This window comes from Saimiri boliviensis, chromosome 1, assembly GCF_048565385.1.
Source record: "Saimiri boliviensis isolate mSaiBol1 chromosome 1, mSaiBol1.pri, whole genome shotgun sequence".
NCBI lineage: Eukaryota > Metazoa > Chordata > Mammalia > Primates > Cebidae > Saimiri > Saimiri boliviensis.
The window spans coordinates 132,899,567-132,916,336 of NC_133449.1; the positions used below are offsets into that span (position 1 = coordinate 132,899,567).

Genomic DNA, 16,770 nt, shown 5'->3' on the forward strand with positions numbered 1-16,770 from the left:
TTTGCAGCTAAAATAATTATCGATGTAGGAAATCCAAAAAAACTGACAAACTCCAAGAATAAGTAATTATGCCAGGATTACAAGATACAACGTTAATATGCAAAGCCAATCACTTTCCTATGTACCAGCAATGAATGAATGAAATCAGGAATTTAAAACACAATACCGTCTACCTTAGCCTCCCCCAATTGGAATATGTACATATAAATCTAGCAAAATGTGTACATAAAAGAAATGCACAAAATACAGTAGTCCCTCTTTGGCCTTAGTCACCTGTGTTCATCACAGTCTGAAAATACTAAATAGAAAATTTCAGAAACAATTCATAAGTTTTAAATTACATGCTGTTCTGCTGTTCTGAGATTACATGATGAAATCTGCTGTCATCCCACTCCATCCTGCCAGAAATGTGAATTATTTTGGTCAGTGTATCCATGCTGTATATATTACCCATCATCCATTAGTCACTCAGTAACCATCTTGGTTATCGGACTAACAGATTACAAGAAAAAGAAGGGTGAGTAGAGTACAATAGATTTTGAGAGAGAGAGAGAGCCCACATGCATGTAAATTTTATTACAGCATACTGTCATAACCGTTCCACCTTATTATTAATCTGTTATTGTGCCTAATATGTAAATCAATCTTTATCATAGCTATGTACAGGAAAAAAACGTAATATAGGTAGGGTTTGGTACTATCCATGGTTTCAGGCATCTATTGGGTATCTGGAAACCCACTCCTCATGAAAAGGGGGGAACTACCATACACACACACACACACACACACAGAGATCTGTATGAGGAAACACAAATGTTTATAGCAGCTTAATTTGTAATCACCAAAACTTAGAAGCAAGCAAGATGTCACTAAGTAAGTCAACGGATAAACTGTGGTATATCCAGACAATATTATTCAGTGTTTAAAAAAAAAAAAAAAAAAAGCTGGCCAGACATGATGTCTTATACCTGCAATCCCAGCACTTTAGGAGGGAGGCCAAGGCGGGTGGATCATGAGGTCCGGAGATTCAGACCATCCTTGCCAACTTGGTGAAACCCCATCTCTATTAAAAATACAGAAATTAGCTGGGCGTGGTGGCATACACCTGTGGTTCCAGCTACTCGGGAAGATGAGACAGGAAAATCACTTGAACCCAGGAGGTGGAGGTTGCAGTGAGCCAAGATCATGCCCCTGCACCCCAGCTAGGCAACAGAATGAGACTCTATCTCAAAAAAAAAGAAAAAAAAAAGAGCTATAAACCCATGAGAAAACATGGAGGAAACTTCAATGCATGTTACCAAGTGAAGGAAGCTAATTTGAAAATGCTACATACTATATGATTCCAAACATACGACATTCTGGATAAGGCAAAAATACGGAAACAGTAAAAAGATCAGTGGATTGCCAGGGGTTAAGGAGAAGGGAGTGAATAGGTAACCAGGCAGAGCAAGTATTTTTAGGGCAGTGCAACTATTCTGTGTGATATCATAATGGTAGATACACTACATTACCCATTTGTCATGTATCCACTATAGACGGTACAATACCAAGAGTGAACCCTAATGTAAACTATGAACTTTGAGTGATAATGGTGCGTCAATGTAGGGTCATTGACCAAAACAAATGTACCATTCTGGTGTGGGATGTTGATAGTGGCGCAAGGCTGTGCATTTGTAGGGGCAGGAGGTACTTGGGAAACTTCTGTACCTTCCACTAAATTTTGCTGTGAACTTAAACTTGCTCTAAAAAATAAGGTCTACTTATTTTGTTTAAATGTAATCAGGTGCCAACCTGTCTTCCTCTCTAGCCCCTCACCTTATCACCATCAACACACTCACACACATTCACAGACACACACACACACACACACACACACACACACAGAGTCATTCAAATGCAACCAGATGCACTCCAGCCTCTCTCTCCAGCCACATTGAGCCTGCTGCCATTCCCTCTCTACGCTGTGCCTTTGAACCACTCATTTCTCTGCTTGAAGCCCCCCACCCCTATACCATCAGCTTTGTTTGACTATCTCCAGCGCAATTTCCAGTCCCAGCTTGGATGTCCTCTATTCACTGCTCACTCTGTCTGAGCCAGATGCTCTTTCTCCATACTCCCAAATCAAAATCGGAGCTCCTTTTGCTAGACCAGCATTTGTTGCTTTGCAAGTTAACTCTCAGCTTAAGTTTCTGTCTCTCACACTGTCCTGAAATGCGCCAGTGGTTCGAGGGTCTGTCTAGGTGACCCCAAACCTCAAACAGACCCTGGCACGCGGAAGGTGCCCACTAAAGGCTAACTGAAACTTCAAGCACTGGAGTAGTGAGCTATTACCCTAAGGCATTGCTTCCTATCTGGGTGACCTTGCCTACTCTAAGCCTCAGTTTCCCCATTGTTCAAATGGGAAAGAATAATACTGGCAATGCCTATTTCATTGGTGGTTGTGAGGACTGAATTAATATATATGTAAAATTAACATACGTAAACAAGAAAAAAATAGCCTGTGGAGGAGGTAAGCTTTGCTTCAGCTTCCTCTGCTGCACATAAAAACAAATGATGTCACTGCCTTGCCCTCCCCCACTCTCACCAGCAGTGTTTCATCACTTTCAGTATCACATGCACACCCTCCTTGCAGCCTAATCTCCCTCCCTGATCTCATCTCCTACTCTTGGTCCAGACACTGCGGTAACCTCTTTATTTCCTGCTTTAGGACTCTGCACTTGCTTTTTACTCTTTCTGGCACACTCTTTCCTCTGGAGACCCATGTGACCAGCTCATCTACCTCAGGCAGATCCCGGCTGAAATGTCTCCTCTCCAGGGTACCTCCCCTCACCCACTCCTATCACAAGAAGCATAGCGTCTTCACCTCACTTTAATCTTTTATGGTACTTGACTGACTGACTGACTGATGGCAACACTTACTACTAACGAACTTTCGTTACTGTTTGCCTCTGCCACTGAAACAAAAGCTCCATGAAGATAGGAACTGGTGTGCCCAATGCTATTTTCCTGGTGCTTAGAAACATACCTGACACATAGTGGGCATTCAATCAATGTATTGAGTAAATGAATGTATGAACAGATGAATCCCCTGATACAATACAAAAGGCAGGGAAATTACCTTGCATTTCTTTTGGACCCCATCCTCCGGTTCTGGAAGCTCACCTGTACCCTAGAGCCAAGAGAATGACTAAGAGCACAAGATCTGGGACTACCAGCTCCACAGCTTATTAGCTATGGCTGTGGGCCTCAGCTACCTTGCCTGTATAATGGATCCAGTTACTGCATCTACCTCAATACTGCTGGGAGGGGTAAATGAACTGATATGAGGAAAGCCCATAGCACAAGGCCAGGCACATACCCTTGTCAACTGCTTCACGTGGTTAACACTGTAGCCTGAGAGGCTGCTCTTGTCCTTTCTGTACCCATCTCTTCTGAATATGAAAAAAAAATCCTTATTTAAACCCATGGTTCCTTTAATGATACAACATTTGTATCTTTGCCCACGGCCCCTTCCCCTGAGGATGTCTGCCCCCCAAATAAAGGTTGTCAAACATTTTAAATGGTATTAAATTGTCCAGAAAATGGGAATGCCCAAAGCAGAGAGCCAGTCAATCAGGATTATTTGAGAGCTTCAAAAAGACAGAAGGAAACCATTATTAGGTTTAAGAATATTGCATTCCCTCTCCCACACAGCCTTTATCTAAATCTTCATTTAATTGGCAGCCTTCAGCACTGTCAGAATTGCATTCTGAGAACGAAGAGAAGTTTTCAAACATTCATGCAATGTTGTATGCTTGGCTCAAAACGACCCAAGGGGAAAAAGCTATCTCTTCTGCGAGAGATTTGGGAATGCCCTAAAACTGACACTATGAGAGTTGGGAAACTTACCTTGAATCGAATAAGAAACCAACACCACCATGTAAGTGTAAGCCAAACATACTGTCCCGAGGTTTCAGGTAGAGAGACTTGTACCTGCTCTCTCCCCAGAATCTCTCAGTGACTCCCTGAGGGCAAGAATCGGTCCTTTCTCTGCCTACTCAGAACTTCCCCCACTGGCTGGTGCAGCGTATGCATGAAACAGATGTTTTTGGAATGACTAATGGGAATTTTTGAGGCTTTATGTCATATGGGGAATCCTCTCTCAGGCTTAAGTATCTCTGTGTGAGTGATTCCAACCAGAAGCTGGGCTGAAAGAAACCTGATTTCTCTCCCTGTCCCTCCCCTCGACATGATATAGTTAATTAGCAAGTCTTCTCTGTTGTGCTATATATCTCTTGATCTCTGTGGTATCTCACCCCTCCTCTCCTCTCTCAGTGCCTTCAATGTGGTCTTCAGTCTTCTCTAGAACTATTACAAAAGACATGTGTCTCCCATCCTGCACCCCTGTGCAGGCACAAGAATGCTGATCATTGAAAAACCCAGACTTGAGTGTGTCTGTCACTCTGCTGCTGAAAAAGTCCCCCTGTGTCTCCTGAGTGAAATCCAAGTTTCTCAACATGACATGCATGACATCATGTTCCTTAACCAATCCAGCTACCTCCCCGGCTGCTCCCTCCTACCCCTACAGCTGTGCACCTTGGGCTCCAGCCCCCCAGCAACTCTCAGCTTCACCCAAGCACGAACTGCCAGCTCCCTCCACTCCCTGTCTTTTTTCCTGCTGCTGGCTTTGTGCAGGTACATCCAGTCCCATTTTACTCACCGCCTAATTTCTGTTGCTCCTTCAGGACCCAAGTCAAATATGTTCCCCAGACAGCCTTCCTGGATCCCTCTCTGTCCTCCTCCAAAGCTGGGCTGGTCTCTTCTGTGTTCCCAAAGCACCTGAAGCTGAATATAGTTTTATTTTTCATGTAAAATATACTAAGGCACTATGAAAAGTGTGCCAAAGCCCAAGAATTCAGCTCAATATTTTCCATGAGGTGCTATGTCACTGGCACTCAAACTCAAGAAACATGATCAAGTCCTCAGAAACCACCTGCCCACCCACCCCCACCACTATGCCTTCTTCACAGACACTTGGGAACACTGACATGCTATCTCTCAAAGGTGATCTAACAAAATGGGTTTCCAAAGTGGTTGTACTCCCAAGCTCATTCACACTGGATGGACAATGTTGACTGCCATGTTCATTTACCCTTCTGAATTATAACATCCTGAGGTCAGGGACTACCTTTTGATCACCTGTTTAGCCCCAACTTCTCTCACAGAGCCAGCACATGAATGAATGAGCTAATGAAGAAGTGGGCAACAGTTCTGATTTCCTTCTGGTCTTTGTTAAATGTGCCCCTCTCGTTTGGAACCCACAGTTATGGAATGATTCTGGGATTCCCATCAGAACTCACAAAAGACCAGATGTCTGCTAGAATCTGTCAGAGGAAAAAGAAAAAGGTTTTAAAGGTCATTGGTTTTAACAAGAAAAAAACAAAAAGCAAAAGCAAAAACAAAAACAAAAACAAAAACCAGAATTCTAGTAAAACAGGCCAGTTAAATTGGTCTGACAGCCAACCTCAGCAGCAGCAGCAGCAGCTTTCAGTATCTTTCTAGATTGGTTCATTTTCCAAGATCTGTGATTTTTAAATGAGGAGTAGGAGCAAAGGTCAACCTCACCTCCTGGAGCAGAAGCTTAAGCATGGGCTGTAATCACATCACAGAGCAAACTTCAAAAGCTGGTGGCGCAGTGACAGCAACCACCTGTCTATCTTCAAACCAGATGAATGGCTTTTATGACGCCATCAATCAGGAAAGATGTATAAAGAGTAGCCAGTCCTTATTTAACCAAGCTCTTCTCATCTTGTCATGAATAAAAAGCACAGGCACAATCCTGGCCCAGGTGAGAAAGACAACCTTCTAAGAACTGCCAAAGACCTGCTATCTTCCTGTAACCTTTCAGAACCTGGGGAGGTTTCACCATGATAGGCTAGGATGACAAACCAATAATGATTTTCTGAAGCACAGGACTCTCTAGGGAAATCGAGCTCCAACTCTACAATCTGATGACCTCTTCTCAGAGCCTAAATCTTGCCTTGGAGGCTAGTGACGTTGGCATGTTCGCAAGAACTTTGCTTTGATGGCTGGGAGATAGGCAAAGGAAGGCAGCAACAATAGGTTGGCCCACCATGTTGTTTCTTTCAAAATGAGAAGTGAAACCAGCAGCCTTAAAGAAGCTGAAAAGCCCCAACTTGTTCTGATTGGACAGAGCTGGCCCTTCCTGAATTCTCAGTCACGTCTGGTCTTCCCTCCTGCTTTTCCCTGGACTGACCTAGAAGCCTATCCAACTGTTAATGTCAGTAGCCCATCCTAAATCCCAAGAACCAAGACCAGAATCACCCTCCTGCTGTCCCACTGGAAAATCACTTGTCATTGTTTCTCCTATTGAAGGCACTACTGTAGAGAAATGCTTATCACAGGGAAAACCTGGAGAGTAGAATGGGAAGGTGCAAGTCCCAGCTGTGCTTCCTACAACTGTCTGTCTTTGTTCCAATGGCATACCTATCCTCTCTAAGCCTCCGTCTCCTCGTTGCGAAGGGGAAAAACATCACCTCCACAATAGGGTTATTACAAGGGTTGAGATGATGCACAGTAGACTCTTCTCTCAGGACCTGGCCAGAGGAACTTAAGAAGACATGCCATCCATATGCTCTCCTAAGAAAATCAAAGCAATATGGAATCAGGAGACCTGGATTCCCCTGGTTCTGCCAACTGTTGCTGAAGAAAACAAGTCCCTGAGTTAAGATTCAGTTTTCTTAACTGCAAAATGTCTTTGCCAGCCTCCTGAGGGTTGGGTGAGGAACAATGAAGATGGTATATGTGTGTGTGCCCTAAGTGCTGTAGACTCCTCAGCTATAAAATGAAGTTAATCCTATTCAGAAGCTTGAATTAGACATCAGGTGTGAAAGTACTTAGCTGGGTGCCTGGTATGTAGATAGGTCTCAATAAAAGTTATTTCTTAACTTAATTGTTAGAATGTCATTAAATTAATAATTATTAGAGCACAAATAATGATGGTGGTTCATAGTCTTGCCACCAAATAAAATTAGATAAGTTTCTATCCCTGGAGGGACAACCTCAAACTGACAGTCTCTGTCTCAGAGTTCGCCTGCCAGCTGAGGACAATCTAAAGGGGATACCTTTCTCTTCCCCCAAAACCATGTGACAGGAAAATACCAGGTAAGATTCATTAACACAGAAAGAGAAAACCCATTCTAGCCCAGCAGATTTCAAACCCCAACTTCATCTGTCTCTCCTGTCTACTGTTTTAACTTTCCAACTTAAAATACTTATTGACATGCCCCACTGGGCTTACAACCAATGTTAGCGGGTACCACTGCTGCCAGGTTCATTGGATTGATTTTTATACTATGCAAAATCAATCCTGGATGTGCAATTTCTCCAGTGGCTTAGCTTCAGAGAGAATGCTTCTTTGGCAGGTTTCATGATCGCCAAGGGCAGGAGGGAGCGGGCTGAGCACAGATGCAGTTTTCTGGAAACCAAGGCTAGAGGGGCAGGGGGATTTGGGAGGAGAGCTGACGAAGAAAGGTCTTAGTGGAACCTCCTCATCCCAACAGTGGGACACTTTGGGAGCCAGCAAATCCGGAGCCCAAATAGAATAGGGTAGGGGTTACACTGAGAAAGCCTAAATGGTTTGGTTAATAAGGCTTTTAGGATTCCTCATGCCAAGTGTGTGGAGTGCAGGCTTCTCCATCAATTCTACGAGCATAAAACTTTTTGGAATAGAGAAAGGGCACTGAGTTCACGGAGCTTCCTGGGATCTGATGGCTCTCATCTGCCTCCTCTAGGTCTTCCAAGTCTCACTACCTTGCTTCTAAGCCACTCTCCAGCACTTCCTAAACTCCTAATTTTACTTTATTGAACAACCTCTATTTATTAAATTTTTTGTTAAAAAGGAGGAAAAAAAACATGTAATCTCATGTACCTCATTTATTACAATTGCAGAGGGTTAGTTTCTACTAACAAAGCCATGCATCCTATTTCACACAACATCTATTTCTTCCTGAAAGATATGACAGATAACTACTTGCAGGTAGAGCAATGTTGAGATTCCAAGTGTACTTTCTTGGGGAACATTCTTTAACTGACCAAACCTCAGTGTCTTAATCTATACCTTGGAGCCGTTTCCCAGAAAATGGCATTAGTTGTGATGAATGAGACAACAGGATCCCTACTCAGTTTCAACTTACAACACACCAGGCACTGTCTTAAACCATATTATATGCTTCAATTCCTCCTCTCAAGAACCCTATGAGATATGGGTTATTACTGTTATTTTCCCTTTCAACAGATGAGGGGTCTGAAGCAAAGAGAGTTATGGGGTTTGCTCAAGGTTACAGGGCAGCAGAGTTGAGGCTCAAACCCAAGCAGTCTGGTGTCCTTGTTCTTCACCAACAATTTCTTCCTTTCCCTTTTTCCATGTCTTCTTACCCTCCACCCCCACTTCCCATGCCTTTTCTCTCTTACGCCCCCACTACTTCCTACTGTTGGATCGCTTCCTTAGGCTCACACCTAGTTTTAAGCTCATACGTGTCTTGATCTGACCAGCTATTTCATAGGTTTCCCAACATGTCCTGGACCCGCAGCCCCCCATACTGCTTGCACCCACTTCCCATTATTGAACTGGAAGGACCTTCTCAACGTGGACCAGTGACTGCTCCTTCTTGCTGAATTGTGTGCTTTCTCTGTTTCCTTCCTTCCTTTACTGTCTATCTGCTACTTTCTTCTTGAAATTCCCTATTTTCTACTGCAACATTACAATTCACCAGATTCCTTCCCCGTCATGTATTTATCAGTGTATCTGTCCATCATCCATCCATCCATCCATCTTCCATCTATGCATCTATCCATCTATCCATCCATCATCATTCATCCTTCTAGCTAGCCAATTCATTTAACAATGATCTGAGCTCAGACCCTCTGTGACCTTGGACAAGTGGCTTTATTTTTCTAATCTTCTATTATTTCACTTGTAAAATAGGAATTTTTAAAGCATAGCATATAGGATCACTGTTAGGTTTAAACAAGTAACAATGTAAAGAAACCTGGTGCATGCTTGCTCTCTAACTATATTTATATTAGTTCCATCGCTTATTTTCTTCTATTCAATATGCTTTAAAATGTTGGAATCATTTCTCGCATTTTTCTCTCTCTTCCCCATCATCTCATTCACCATCAAGCCTCTAAAAGTAGCTCTTTCTTTTCTGTACTCCCAATGACTCATATAAGCTTTCAAGCTGGACTTCTTGCCTTGGGTCCTTCCTTATTCAATCCATCTTCCACACTGCCCCCAGATTAATTTTTCTGAAATATACTTTTCCATTATGTTATTTCCTTCTTCAAAACCTTCAACAGTTCTCCACCACTTATTTTTTATAAGTTTTTTTTCTTCTTGGACTTTTTCAAGTTTCTTGTATTTTTCATTATAAATATAATGCAAGCCTATCAATGGAGACTTATAAGCCAGAGTTGGGGGTGGGGGGAAACAACTCTGAATCCCATTGTATGAACAAAACTGTAGTTAGGATTTTATAAATTCCTTTCAGATACCACCCCTCTTTTCCTATATTTAGATGCTTGTTTTGCTTTGTAGAAATCCTACAGTACACTCCATCTCCTGTTTAGCATTCATTTCTCATTCATATGATTTTTCCATGTCATTATCATCTTTATAACCATCCTCTGTAATGGTTATGTAATATTCTACTGAGTTGCCTAACCAGTTTTCATTTGCTGGAAATCTAGCCTATTTGTAGAGCATTTAGGAGAGTCTGCATGGCAACTACTTCCTAAGTGTTGGCTATTATTATTTCACCTATAATATATAAAACATATACAATATACATATATCATATTTAATATAATGCAGCTGTATATCTTTTCCTATATTTACCTCTGTTTTTTAACTTCTCAGATGTATATTACTGTCCCAAAGTACATGACTATTTTTATGCCTTTGGATTAGTCCAGCAGTATCAGAACCAGTGCCAGCTGGGTCAGCTTTGAATTAATGCCCACCAGATTTATGGCATAAAGTCGGGAGCTCCCATGCCCCTCAGGTGGGATGGCTCAGAAGCAAATATTCCACACTTACTCCCAAAGGTTGCCAGGGGAGTTAAGCTCCAGATACCCACAGCAGCACCTGGCTGAGTAACAGACTCTTTGTGCGTTTGCCTTTCCTTCCCTGTCACACTTTCCCACTTTACACCTCCCCCTGGACCACCTCCCACGTCAATTTATTGCACTCAAATCCTCCTCGCAGAATCTGCTTTTGAGGAAACTCAAACTGAGACTGTTAACACTTATAGGCAAGTCGCTCACACCCATGGTCTGTTAAATCCTGTCTGTTCACTTCCTCTTCTACATAAACACATCCAACTTCTATTTTCCAAGGACATACTGTTTGCTGAACCAAGTGTTTACAAGGCTCTCTGGAGATCGAGACCATCCTGGCTAACATGGTGAGACCCCATTTCTACTAAAAACACAAAAAATTAGCTGGGCGTGGTGGCATGTGCCTGTAGTCCCAGCTACTCAGGAGGCTGAGACAGGAAAAGCACTTGAACCCAGGAGGTGGAAGTTGCAGTGAGCCAAGATCACGCCACCGCATTCCAGCCTGGGGCAACAGAGCGAGACTTTGTCTCAAAAAAAAAAAAAAAAAAAGGAAAAAAAAATGTTCTTTGGAATCCTCATCCTAGTATTCTAATCATACCAGGTAAGTTTCACTGTCCACATTTCATAGATCTGGTAACTGAGGCACAGAGATTAAGCAACTTGCTTACGGCCACACAGCCCTATAGCGGCAGAGCTGGGATTCAAACTGTAACCTTCCCTCGAGGCCTGGGCTCTTAACTGTCATGGTGTACTGTGAGGCACTGTCCTGCAGCAATAGTAAAATCCTTTGGCTAAAATAATGCTGATGCTATTAATAACTGTCATCCTTGAAGCTCTGATCCAATTTCACATTACCTTCACATTCACAGTCACCCATAACAGACTCCTCATTACTCCCTGAACGTGCTACGAGTATTTCTGCTTCAGATCTAGACTCATGCTACCCTCAGCTTGTAACACCAGCTTTCTTCTCTCTGGTTTAACTCTAAATCTCCCTCTATCGTCCTCATCATTACTTTCTTCTTCCTTTGCTCATGCCTGCTACTGACATACCTAACTCTTCCTCTGACTCAGTTTCCTCATCTCTAGATGGGGATAATGATAAGATGCACCAGTTAAGGAATGGTATCTATTTTACAGCCTTGACCTCCTGTGACCTCTCCTCCCATCACCTCCCATTTCTTTGCCCCACATTTCACAGACCAGTAAATTAAAAGTCAGGTGTTCAGGCTGGGCGGTGGCTCACATCTATAATCCTAGCACTTTGGGAGGCTGAGGAGAGTGAATCACTTGAAGTCAGGAGTTTGAAATCAGCCTGGCCAATGTGGTAAATCCCTGTCTCTAACACCAATACAAAAAAATTAGCCCGGCCTCATGGCAGGAACCTGTAATCCCAGCTACTTGGAAGGCTGAGGTACAAGAATTACTTCAAGTCTGGGGGCGGAGATTGCAGTGAGCCGAGATCATGCCATTGCACTCCAGCCTGGGTGACAAAGTGAGATTCCATCTCAAAAAAAAAAAAAAGAGTCATGTGTTTAAACCACCAGAAAAATTATTCAGAGCTTGCAAACAAGGCCCAAATAGCCGATGGCCCATCCTTTGGTTATCACTCAAGGACCACCTGAAGACCACCTGAAGTTGTCTAGGAGCATGCTCTTAGTCCATGTCACTGTTTGCTCTTGAAGATCTCAGACTTAGTGAAGTCACCACTTAAGTGCTCAATTTTTGAACAGCAGAGATGCAAATACCTTTTGTCTAGTAGAACAAATAACCCCAAAGTTTAGGCATGGTGAACATTAACCCATTTTTATCTAACTCAGCAATCTCATCTTCACATTTCTTTGCTAAATTCCTTAAAAATACCTTAGCTGCTTAAATGCCCTTTGAAATAATCATGGCATCTTACTAGTTTCTTCATATATTAATGAGTTAAAGTGTATATTTACCCAAGAGTCTTGGTTTTATCTTTTGAAAAATTATGCATGAATAGTAGCTTGCTATGAGGTATCTTTTCACAGACCCAACTTCCGATTCCAGCCTCCTAGTCATAACACGATAAGGTAAGGATACAAATCTCTGTGTGTGCTGGGTGAGTATGAAGCTATCCATTTTGATCAGAATTTTGCACCTTAGCGCAACCAATATTTGGGTCAGGATAACTTTTGGTGGTAGGAGCTGTCTTGTTCAATGTAGGATGTTAAACAGAATCCCTGACCTCTGCCCACTGGATACCAGTAGCACTCCCCTCCCCAGGTTATATGACAAACAAGCAGGTATATAGATATTGCAAACTGCCCCCTGAGGGTTACAACCTCCGTTGTCCCGACAGTTGAGAGCCAATGGTTTAGACCATACTTTGTAAACAAGCACCATGAACAGATGGCAGAAGGATCAGCAAATATTCAGTGACATCTAAAGAATTATTCTGGATGGAGTTGAAAACCCAATGGAATTCTGAGGCTCCCCCAGGTTTGCCTACAATTGCAAACGCAGATTTCTGAGCCTACCCCCAGAGGCTCTGATTCTCTAGGCCCAGAGGGCAGAATCTGTAGTCCTAATAGGCTCGCACTGTGTCCTGGAGCTGGGTAAAGGTCTGTGACGAAGTCTGTACTCTGAGATGTGGTATCCTAGTAGCTTGTTTTCACAAGTGTGTCCTGTGAATTACTGCCCAAGAACTACTATGTGCAGGAGTTACCTTATCCTCAGGGGTTTGGGAACAGCCTTCTGAAACTGAAATGCACACTGCAATCTCAGAGACTTTCATTGGTAAAAAAAACAAAACCCAATCTGGTCCACTTCTCAGAGTAACTCCAGAGTTTTCCAAAATATCAGTTCATACAACTAATTTTTTGATTTGACTAATTTTTTTTCCCCCAGAACCCATATTAACCTCCCACGGAACCAGTGTCTCTTCAGAACACACTTTGCAAAATGTGGTACTGGAAAACTGACCGGGGAAGACTGAATCAGACACTCATGTGGTTTTGTGTGATCTCCTATTGCCACCTGGGAAGGCTTTAAGAATCAGAGGGAGCCCAGCAGACTCCTGTCACCTGAGATCTGGCTACCTGGGAGTAGGGGTCTCAGCCAGAGCCAGTTTAAGTTGCCCCAGCCCAAACCATGATTGCTTCTACAGACTGGAGACCTATGAAGCTTTGCCTCCATAAGGCCTCCCCTTCCAGCACCACAAACTAGTGCACTGGGCCTGGTCTGGGGACCAGCTCTATGCTGCTTTCCTTGTTTCACTCTGCATGGCTAATGGCTTTGTCACTTAGCATTTTAAACATGACAAAGGATAAAAATCATCGTGACTGAGGGCAGAGAGGAGTAAATTCCATGGTTAGGGGACCTGAGAATCAAAGGAACTCTGTAGGGGGGTGATGGAAGGCACTGAGGGAGACTCAGAAGGCAGGGGTGGAAGGAGGTCAGGGGGCCCTGATTTGCAGAGTGATGAGTGCTGGATGTAAGAAGTGAGCGCTCCTCTCCCAGCCTTAGACCTTAGATTGACTTCTCATTACCAGGCTATTGAATTCTTCAGCCGCACCAGCCAAGGGGTGCCAAACATTCATGTTAATTTGAGTAAATCCGAAATCCTTCCAGCAATCTGCTATCAACTGGAGTACAATGACAATTAGCATATCAATTAGATTTCCCTTCTCTCTCTCTCTCTCCACCCCCACTTTGATACATCCCCCTCTTCCTAAGACACTACTTTTAAAAGTTAGCCAAGCCAGTAATGCCAGGTACTCCTAGAGGATAACTTGAGACAAGGAGTTCGAGACCAGTATGGGCAACACAGCAAGTACCTGTCTTTAAAAACAAAGTATTTTTTAATTAACTGGCTATGGTGGTCCACACCTGTAGTCTCACTTAGCTATTTTGAGAACTGAGGCAAGAAGGTTGCTTAAGCTCAGGCGGTTGAGGCTGCAGTTAGCTATGACTGCACCACTGCCCTCCAACCTGGGCGACAGAGAAGACCCTGTCTCCAAAAGAAAGTCAGTTAACACAAACAAATTACCTTTTCTTACAGTCTCTGACAGCTTTGCAGCCAAAACTCCACACCAGGGTAGGCTACCATGGGAATGATAACCAGTGAGACAAAACATGGTTCTTAATTCATTTTGCGAATCAGCAAAGCAAAAGTGAAGGAACCACTGCTTTATTTCCAACAGGCCAAGGTGACTTGCAGCTCCAAACGACACAGGTTGTTTTTGATGAATGATACACATGTAAGAACCACTGTGGCCAGAAACAATCAGACCCAAACTGCCTGGATCTTAATCCTGGCACCACCACTTATCAACCCCAAGTTTCTCAACATCTTTCTGCCTCCACTTCCTGATCTCTCAATAGGGCAGACAATGGGAATCTTTTGAGGAGTCGCTGTGTTAATATAAGTAAAGCAAGTAGGATGTCACCAGCAGGTGGTGAACAACTGTAGGACAGGTTATGTGTGCTTATCAACAAACAGGAGCTCTGACGCTGACCTGCCCAAAGTTTGTTTGTTTTTCTACTCAATACCAATTTTATTCATACATATTTAACATACTATAAAGCTCACTCGGTTAAGATATACAATACCCTGGTTTGGGGTGTATTTACAGAGCTATGTAATCACCACCATTGTCTAGCTCCTGAACATTTTCATCTTCCCCAAAGCAATTCTATACCCATTAGCAGTAACTCCTCACTTCGTTCCTGCCCCTAGCCCTAGACGTCTTCTAAGCTGCTTTCTGTCTCTATGGATTTGCCCTTTTCTGGACAGTTTGTTCCATTTCATGGAATCGTACATGTGGCCTTATGTGTCTGGAAGTGTCTTGAGTTTGAATCTCAGCCCCCGAGTCCTAAAGCTTTATTAGGTTCTTCTATTAAGTTCTCCTGAAGTGTCTGCATCTATGAAATGGGATTAAAACCACAGTAGATACCCTACAGAGTCATTATGAGGATTAAATGTGCTGATTAATACAACTAAAGCACTCACACCAGGCCTAGCTCAAAATCGGCACTACACCTATATCAGCTACTATTACTGCCACTGCTTCTATTATTATTCCACAGTTCCCCGGCCCTAAAGCATCTGACTAGTAGTGGGAATCTAAAATAAACAGAACACTACAGAGAAAAGAGGTCTTTTCCTGCTTCATGCACAGCCTGGTGGAGATTGTATGATTAGAAATCTGGCTTCGATGAATATAGTGAAGTCTCATCGTATGCACATTTAACTAATGGAAAGCCAGCTCTTCCACCAAACAGAGAAAGAAAAAGAACAATGTAAATACTGCAATTAAATGCTATCAAATTATATCTTGTATATATTCTTTACTATGCTCTGTACATTACTGCATGCATTACACATTGTTCCATATTGTTTACAATACAAAGATGCATACATAAAACCATGCCCACTGCACTTTAATTGGCAGCTTAAAAGATTTCAAGGTTAATGACAACTCTGTGTTTGCCTTAAACCCCGACTTTATAGTCTAACCTCCGAGTTAAATGCAACTCTATTGTGTGTCAACAACAATAGCAATTCAGAATTATTCCAGAAGAATTAAATCAGCCAACAAACAGTCCAGGGAGTTAGGTGTTAGGTTGCAGTGGGCTCTGACTAGTCAACACCCATTTGCCAAGCACCATTTTCTTTTTCACCTCCATGAGCTGTTAGTCTCATTTCAAAAATAAACCACATAGGGGTGGTCACAAAGAGCTGGTGAATGGAAGAACCGGGTTTAAAAAGCACATGGAAATAATCCCTCACCCTACAGCCAAGAGAAAAGGCAAGCACCATGACCTCTCCCTGTCACTGTCTAATCCCTTTCCTGCTTTCTCATTCTTCATGGCACTCATCATCCTCCTGCAGACATCATCTACCTACCTGTTCATTTTGTACTGTCTCTCCCTCAGTACGTAAGCTCACCAGCAGGGGCCTGGTCTGTATTATTCACTTCTGCATTCCCGGTGCCCAGAAAAGCGCTGAGCACTCAGTCAATGGTAATATTTGTTGATAAATGACCGAATGTGTAAATGAGGGTAACTGTTCAGACAGCCTTCACTTTTCTCCAACCTCCTATCCCGAAAACACCCATAGTCATCCCTTTGACCTCACTGGCTTATTCCTTCACTGTTGAAAAGTAGTGAGAATATAGCACATGTCAAAGATGAGGCCCTAAGGTAGCATTCTAGGGCTTTGGCATACTGGTACCATCTAGTGGGAAAGAGAATATCTGCAGGTGGGTGCTTAACCAAATTCGGAAGGTTTTAAAAACCACCACCACCATAACTCTGGTCCCATTCGCTCTACCGAGGAAATTTCCAGTAATGCATAATGGGGGCCAGGGAAATCTCATATATTCATGCCCTAACCAAGGCATATACTGACAGTCCAACAACTTGTCATATCTATTTTTTCTGCTATGATGCTTTCAAAGTCATGGCTGGTCCCCCAACAGCAAAGGCTCAGCAGGGAGGCACAGAGAAGCTAATGATGGCAGAAGTCATCCCTGACCAGCAGAAGATAAGGGCAGGTGAATACACCCCAGCCACCTATTCTGCAGAGGGGCCATTCTGAAATGAGCTTACACAGTTCTTTTGCAGAGACCCAGCAGCAATGAGCCCACTTCCCACGACTGTGACCAGCTCCATGGTACA

General features: G+C 43.0%; 1 protein-coding gene across 3 annotated transcripts in view; it reads right to left on the reverse strand.

Moving 5' to 3' along the window:
- Positions 1-16,770, reverse strand: part of CDH13 (cadherin 13) — a 1,266,064-nt gene that overhangs the window by 1,176,234 nt on the left and 73,060 nt on the right. The gene's annotated exons all lie outside the window — the stretch shown is intronic.